This window comes from Electrophorus electricus, chromosome 10 (genome assembly GCF_041902795.1).
Source record: "Electrophorus electricus isolate QZ-2024a chromosome 10, ASM4190279v1, whole genome shotgun sequence".
Lineage (NCBI taxonomy): Eukaryota > Metazoa > Chordata > Actinopteri > Gymnotiformes > Gymnotidae > Electrophorus > Electrophorus electricus.
Window position 1 is genome coordinate 17,170,062 of NC_137506.1, and position 8,215 is coordinate 17,178,276.

Genomic DNA, 8,215 nt, shown 5'->3' on the forward strand with positions numbered 1-8,215 from the left:
TGATAAATATTTGAAAATAAAAATTAAGGTATACTTACTGCATCCTGCGATATGATAGTTTTTACTTCGTTTGCGTTTGATTACTTGGAACTCACTGACAGTCTAGCTCTTCTTTCCAAACATCGCTAATTCGATTACGTTAGGCACAAGATATCAGAAATTGTAAGTGTGCTTTGAAAGTGTAAGATTTTCATATGTTTTTTTTTTTTTTGGAAGTTGGGGTCAGTTCTTTAGTAAGATCTTTAAGCGTTACGCACCAGAAATTATTTAAAACTTTTGTCTGTCTTTTGGTGTGCTCTCTGGATTGTAAATTTATAAAGTCTATATTTTCAGCAATTCTAAAAACATCACTTTAAAACATGATTCAATTTTATATAAAGGTAGATCAGTACATGCACAGCTAATTGGCGTAATCCTTAAACTGTTGCTTTCAGGAAGTAGAACAACCCCTCAAGTAAAAGCCTAAGAATTAATACGACTTTTCGTGGCAAGCTGTATGTGAGGTTCAAAATGCAATGATCCGGAGTAACTGAAATGCTATCAGCGTTTAATCTATTCCTAAAGCACAGCCCTTCTGCGCACTGGAATTGTATTTCGGTTCAAAAGTCGCTCAGTGTCGCAGAGTGAGGAGACTGATATCAATAAATTAGAATTAATTTCGGGGTAAACACGTTTTTGTCATTTCTTAGAGGTAGTAACCTATTACACGTGAGACTGGTTAGAAAAACCTGCTATGACTTATAAGTGAAATAAATTTAGTATGATAAGAAGGGTTTCACCGAGCATTTCATTGACTTTTTCTACCTAATTTTTACTGCAACTTCACTTTCATTTTTGCATATTGTCATGATTTTTTTTATTCTTCTAAGGGGATTTACCTATTTCTCAAGGATTCTCTTTGATTGTACAGCAATCAACGGTTATTTAGGAGTAACCTGGCGAATTCTCAGGAATATTGCTATTGATAATCCTGGCTAAAAAGGAATGGTGAGAGGACAGGAGTGTAATATTTCACAGTCTCGGCGATGTGACACTGGTTATTACTTCGAGATTAACAGTTGGCATTAAACGTTTTAGGCAAATCTCACGCCTAAAAAAAACCAGAATAGGATCAGTATGTAAATATGATAGAATTTGGGATAGAATATTTTTCACAACTGACTGTTACGGTCCACGCGTTAAAAAAAAAAAAAAAAAAAAAAAAAAAAAAAAAAAAAGAAGAAGAAGAAGAAGCCCAGTCTCCTGAGAAGGAGAAGGTGCTGCTTTTGACAGTTTCAGTGGCAGCTTGCTTCCAGCCAGTGAGAGCCCATAGAAGACCCAGATAAGACTGTCTGCAGCTATCCATCTGTTTATGATCTGTAGGACTGGGACGCAGCTTGGCACAGTCTCGCAAGCAGGGCAGTACCTGCGCGCCGGTTTCTGAATCTCCGTCTTAACAGCAAATACATTTAGAAACCTAAACATTGACACCAGGTGCAGCCTGCTACGCTGTAGTGTGTTTTATTGTTTGCAGTGTGTTTTATTGTTTGTAAGTGTAGAGTTGTAATAGGCCTGTAGCCGGTAATGAGGGTAAGATTGGTAAGATATGCTAATATATGTCACTTACGTAACTAGGCTTCTGTTTACGTCTGCAGATCTCACGTATTAGTAGAGTTGTTGAGGGGTTTTTCTACTGTGTTTCTAAAATCAACAAAAAGCAGGCGTTTCACCATTACAGACCTAACTGACGTTTTGGTTTGCATGAGTTCATTGTTGGCTCTGTTAATTAAGCTGTAAAAATAGCTAGATATATGCACATATTAGTACGTCTAGGCTAATAGCCTACGAAGCAAGATCCACAGAGTGACCATGGCCTTGTGTCTTTATATTTGTATCTCCTCTGGAGGACTTACGCACGTCTGGTGACTCTTAAGTGTCACTCTCAAACACTGCAGCATTACGGGGGCGGTTTGACTTGACAGGTTAAGACAATGAAGCTCTTTCCCTGTAAGAAAAAAAGTGAGAGGTTCTAGAAAGAGTAGTTGTTTACCACATCTGAGAATCGTATTTCATTATTTGAAATGGAGAACACCGTATTGTATTTACTGCCTCTAAACGTACTTTCCATTTGCAAATACGTTGCCCGTTTCTCAAAACAGGCGAGTGGTTCTTATGCACGTAACACCAGTGTGTTCTGTAGGTTATATCACAATAGAAAAAGCCATAAATAACATTTCCCTATGGTTAAAAGCTGAGAATACACGCCTGCTCCAAATTGTGCAACACAGTCACGCCGACGAGACAGCGCAGACATACAAGCCAGACAAGCCGGCGTGTTGTTCTTCGTATCTCCAAATAGCCTGCTAAGGCCTTCTGAGGGCCTTCAGATATGAAACCATTGTACACGTGTGTAGGCCTCCGGGTACAAGGCAGTTTCTTGGACTTTGTTCAGGTGATCGCCAAAGTTTTTAAAATAAGGACTAAGGACGGAACTATCTGGAAATGACCCGTGTGACCTACTTGTAATCTATGCTTGGTGGTTGCTGCAGATTAGGTACGTTACTTCGCAAGCCTTTTCACATGCACTTGTTATGCAACAGTACCCTCTGTTGGCTAGCGCAGTCTCAGACGTGAACCGCAGGGCCAGCTTTAAGCGCAGTATCAGTGACATGAGCGACGGTTTAGGAGTCGTGCACCAAGTGTTATTCCACCATTCGCGTCTATTTGACACTGGTCCGCGGTTTTTTTGCATGATCCGATCTCTTCGACACATAACAAACTGTGTAAAGCTAGTACAGTATGCCCAGTTCCACACTGCTGCCAATGAAGGAGGGGGGGGCGGTAGCTCACAACTCCTCCCCCTGTATTATTTTTTACCTTTCCCCGTTTCCCTAAACTACGCCTAGTATACTTGACGCGTGTACTGACTGAGCGTCTAATTTATGCAGTTCTATTAGATTCTCTCCAGTCTAATGTTAATTGGTACCGCCGCAGTTCTACACATTTGATAAAACACCAGTTTATGTCCGAAAAGGTTTCCGCGCCTTGGCTTCTGCGATAGTCACGCATTAAAGCAAATTAGCAGTGTCGGAGCTGAATATGTTTTTGATGATTGTATGATGGAAAACGTAACCTGTTGCTATATACCGTGTCGAGTTGCGCTCTTCAGAACTGTCGCTCCTGTAATCACTGCGCCGCCTTAACGAAAGTCCAGTTTCAGTGATTCCGCAGCCTGTTGAGTTATTTTAACATTATTAAACTGAAGCACATGCGATGATCGTGGATTAATGCTGAATCAGTGTGTTTGTACGAGTCAAATGAATGGTTATTATACACTGATGGCATAGTTAACATACATTCATTAGACCTTAACAAGGTAAATAATCACAATTGTAGGTCTTACACATACAGGTATAATTCCACATTACTAACATATACTGGTAACATAATTACACATATTTAAAGCCCTAAGATTAAACAAAAAGAAGATGTGTAGAATGTACTCGGCATTACATTGTACTACATCTGCTGTAAGTCACTCTGAGAGGAAGGAGCTGGGTATCTGTCCCCTTCTGTTTGCAGTGAAGCAGGGTCATTAATCAAGTAAATCTGAAGGAATGTCACCCTTGATTGCTATTTCATAAAAAAAAAAAAAAAGAGAGAGATCAAGCAGAAAGCTGCTGTGTTACGCAGTAGGAGATGTGAGCGATAAGGTGAGCTGATGCACTGTACCAGCCTGCTATCACCGCCCAGCCCTGGCGGACCACCACGTGAGCCGTCCTCATGAAACAAACTCGGCCCCGGAGGGCCGGCCGGCACCTCTTTCAGAAGGGCCTGCTCCCCGATCGCCTCTGGCACGGTGGCATGCGCTCCTCCAGCGGCCAGGCGCGCGGATGACAGGGGAAATGCGATTGTTTGAGAAGAAAAATGGCAACGGAGTGTGACTAAATCGGTTTGCTTGGCAGCCGGACGTAGGTTTGATTCCACCGATCCCGAGAGAGAGAGGGAGAGCGAGAGAGAGAGAGAGAGAGAGGCCCGCAAAATCCTGGCATCAGATTGAGAAGTTGCATGTTGCCAAAGGCGCACATTCACGACAATTAGCTACCTTTTCGGTCCCGGTCCCTCTGTTACGCGTGTCCTGGGTGGCTATCTAATCGGTGGCTTTTGTTTAGACCAACAGCTTTTTTCAGTCAGACGCCAGGCCTGACATTACTACCGGCTGCCGGCTGGCTCGTAACTAAGTCTGACGAAGAGAGAGAGACCGAGACAATTCAGAGACAGAGAGAGAGAGAGAGAGAGAGAGAGAGAGAGAGAGAGAGAGAGAGAGAGAGAGAGAGAGAGACAGACAAAGTTCACAGAGAGAGAGAGAGAGACAGGGCGAAAAAGGGACAGTTCAGACAGAGGGAGAGAGAGAGAGTTAAGACAGACAGAGGGACAGAGAGAGAGAGACACAGAGAGACAGAGGTGAGTGGCATTCCTATCTGAGACACTAAGCAGATAAGCTGGGATAGCCTCCACCAGTGCAGTGCAACTTTGTAAGCCTTTAATACTCCCAGCCCCCGTACAGAACACAGTGCCTGTTTCCCTCCACCATCCAGTAAACACAATCAGTGGAGTTAGCTTTGTGCAACAACTCCCAGCCCAGGCTAGGGCCTGATGCAACACAGTATGGGACTATAGGCCGAAAATGGCACTGGGGAGAGGGAGAGAGAGACAGAGAGAGTTGGCGTTGACAACTCATGGGGATTAAAGTGCGGAAACGAGATGTGGAGATCTCCGGCAGTAGCACTGGGGTTTGAGAGTGCGCTGTGGAAGTGTTCCGTTCCACGGTGGTGGTGGTGGTGGTGGTGGTGGTGGTTGAAGCTGTGAGGGTTCTGCTGGGCTCCGTTAGGAGCAAGGACACAGGCTTAGTTAAAGGGGGCGAGGGGTGCGGATCGGAATACACAAACAGAGAATATGGGCCTCTGTTTTACTCCTTATACGCCGAATTATCTTGATTTGAAGCAAACTGAAGCTCAAACAAGAATGTGGCGAATCACGTTAAAAAAAAAAAAATTAAATCTCCATCGCCAAAGTTTCTCCTGCGATATGCCGCTATGGTGCTTTTCCTCTGACCGAGTCAGTTGCTCTTGGAACAGTCGGAAAGATCAAAGTACGAAAGTAGCGTCTGATAAGTGTTAGTAGTTAAGTTTAAGAAAGACTCTCCTTCTGTCCCGTGTGGGGGTGGGGCGTCATATGGTTCACTTTACCCAGATGTCCCATGTCCTTCTCGGTGCAGGAGCTGACTCTGGTGCTGACCAGGTCACAGCGTACAGCGCTAGTCGAAGGGAGAGAGAGAGTGAGTGGGGGATGGGGGGGTGGGGGGTGGGCAGTGATGAATAGGGACGACTGCAACCCCTGCTGATCTTACACAGAAGCCACTCGTGGTTCAAGCTGATAGCGCCTGTCTTAAGCGGAATATGCACAGCGTTACGTGAGCTGACAGCAAACGTGCATGTCCGTGCACGGGGGCATGTCCCACCGTCACACCGTCACCCCATCACCCCGTCACACCGTCACACCGTCACCCCGCTTGCGGGGTGGTTCAAGACTACATGTATGGTTGCCAACAGCCACTGTTACTGCGCGCACATGTTAATTATCACAGGAATGAGCCCCTCCTGGTCTTATAGGGCTTTTCATACTTTCTCAACCCCCACCCCGCCTGAGCTGCTATGATGCAATTACACGCAATGCTCACCCTTCCATTTTAGATGCGTCAGTGCACGAGTGAGAGTGTCGTGAAGATGGCAGCCGTGGTGCCCTGCCTCTGGCGCTCCAGTTTAGACTCCCCTCTGTCTGAAGTGGCACGGTGCAGGTGTTCAGGCGTGCGGTGGAGCGGCAAGATACTCTTGGCTCCCGAGCCCCGTGTCAGACGGCCCAGCCACGTCCGACGGTACAACCCCCTCCCTAACCCCGACGCCGTGTGAGCGTGCTGATGTTGTGCGTTTGCTATCAGACTATTAGTGTTTCGTGGAAGTGCAATACGGATGCCGACACGTGCTGGCACGCATGCGAACGCAGCCGAACGCAGCCGTGGAGGCGCCCGCTGTACCCGCACGCTCACTAGTGTCGAATAATGGCGTTCTCATCAGGAAGCGGCAGCTGCGCTGCAGTGCCTCCATGTCTGGGTCCATCAGCACTTTGGAAAATGAAGTTCTCCTCTTCCTTTATCAGCCGTGGTCTCGTGCCGGAGTGTCGTGCTCCACGCCCCCTCTCCCTCACCCTCGCTCTCCCGCAACCCGTCGTCTCTGCAGCGGGCCCTGACTCGGGCCGGGCCGCCGGCGGCCGCGGCACGGGAACGCGTCTCGCGCAGGCAGCCGGCGGCCCGGCCCGAGCCGAACGGTAGGCCGTCTCTCCCCCGGCTGCTTGACTCATCGTTGTGGAATTGGTGGCAAAGGAGCCTCTCTGTCACCAAGCGCTATCTACCACCTCAGTGATATCCTCCTCCCAGCCCCATTGAGAGAGACAGAGAGAGAGAGAGAGAGAGAGAGAGAGAGAGAGAGAGAGAGAGAGAGAGAGAGAGAGAGAGAGCGAGAGAGAGAGAGAGAGACAGAGAGAGAGAGAGAGAGAGAGAGAGAGAGAGAGAGCGAGAGAGAGATTCTCACCTGCCAAAGAGCTTCAACAACCACATTATACATGTGTTTATGGAAAATGGGAGGCATCCTGAATTTGAATTTCATACACACGCACACACACATACACACAGAGGGAGAGAGAAACTGATTCATAAGATGTGAAACATGTGATCTTCTACTGAGAGCGCTCGACAACCAGTGGAGGAGATGCTACATTGCAGAGAAGATCCATAAGGATTTCCATCTTCTGACCTTTTTAGCCTAATAATGTTTACAGCAGCTACGGAGCACAGAACCTGCCTAATACATTCATCAGAGTAAATGCACTGCCTTGTATCCCGAGTAAGTGTTAATCCATTATCAATACTACGATTGCCCTTAATTATACAGAGGTGACTGATGAATTAGTTTAGGCAGAAATGTTATTATCTGTTCAATCCTTCCCTATCTGGAATTAAAATCAATGGCTCATCACCAGATTACATGCCAAGCGAGTCCGAGAGGTACACAGTGCGGTGTTGTCAGCACGCAGCCGCTGCGCTACACCTCTTCCCGCCCTGTTTACGCATATTTTTGCAAAAGAGAATTTTTTACGTAATGACATTCATCAGCATATTCCGGAGCAGGAATATCATAGCACAAGGAGGAGTGGGGCCAGCCCCATTTGGAAGTTTTAGGGCCTGGGTCAGGCTTCACCCCTGGAAAACACCCGGGACACCACACTCTGACAGTGTCCTGCGCGGTGACCGGGTGTCCTGCGCGGTGACCAGGTGTCCTGCGCGGTGACCGGGTGTCTTGCGCGGTGACCGGGTGTCCTGCGCGGTGACCGGGTTCCCTCCGACTCCTTCCCCACTGCTGTCAGTCGCCTCAGCTCATTAATTAAGTTTTAGCTCATTAACTGTTCACCACTGCCCTCTTCTGGCCGAACGCTCTACTGTGCCAGAAGGGGAAAAACTCTCCAGTGCTATAAACTTGTGTGGGTGAAACCCACATAAATGGACTCGAAATTTATATTAAGAGACAAGTATAAACTTTTGGCTTAATATGACATATTACACATTATATAAGCTTCGAGAAGTGAATATTCCTACTGTGTGACCGGTGGGTCATCCCTGCTGCAGGATGTTTGGGCCCCTATAGTTTAATTTAATTAACAACAGCAGAGGCAGCCCTGGCACATTTAATAAGCTGCCATTCTACCAATATGAAAGCACAATTAAATATTAATTGGCCATTGAATAATAGATGAACAGTGTCAGTATACAGTTCTGCAGCCTAATTCCTGTTAAAATACAAGCCCTTAATCAAGCCATAATGAACATTACTATGTCAACATGCACTGTGCTGCATCAGCAGTGAACTGAGCGAATTACCACGGAAGGCCTTTATTGTGGAGGATCTGGGCCACTTTTAATGTAATTATGCTCTAGTAATAACAGTTCGAGTCATTTTAAAAAGCCCTGGGTGAAACGGCTTCGGTAAACAGCAGACAGGCACAGTTCTATGGTCACTGCGGCAATTTTTTTTGCTGATTAAAAAAGAAGTGGCACCCTGGGAATTAACTTATGGCTTCACAGAGGACTAGTGATGGCTCATAGTTAAAGCGCTGTCTTATAGTT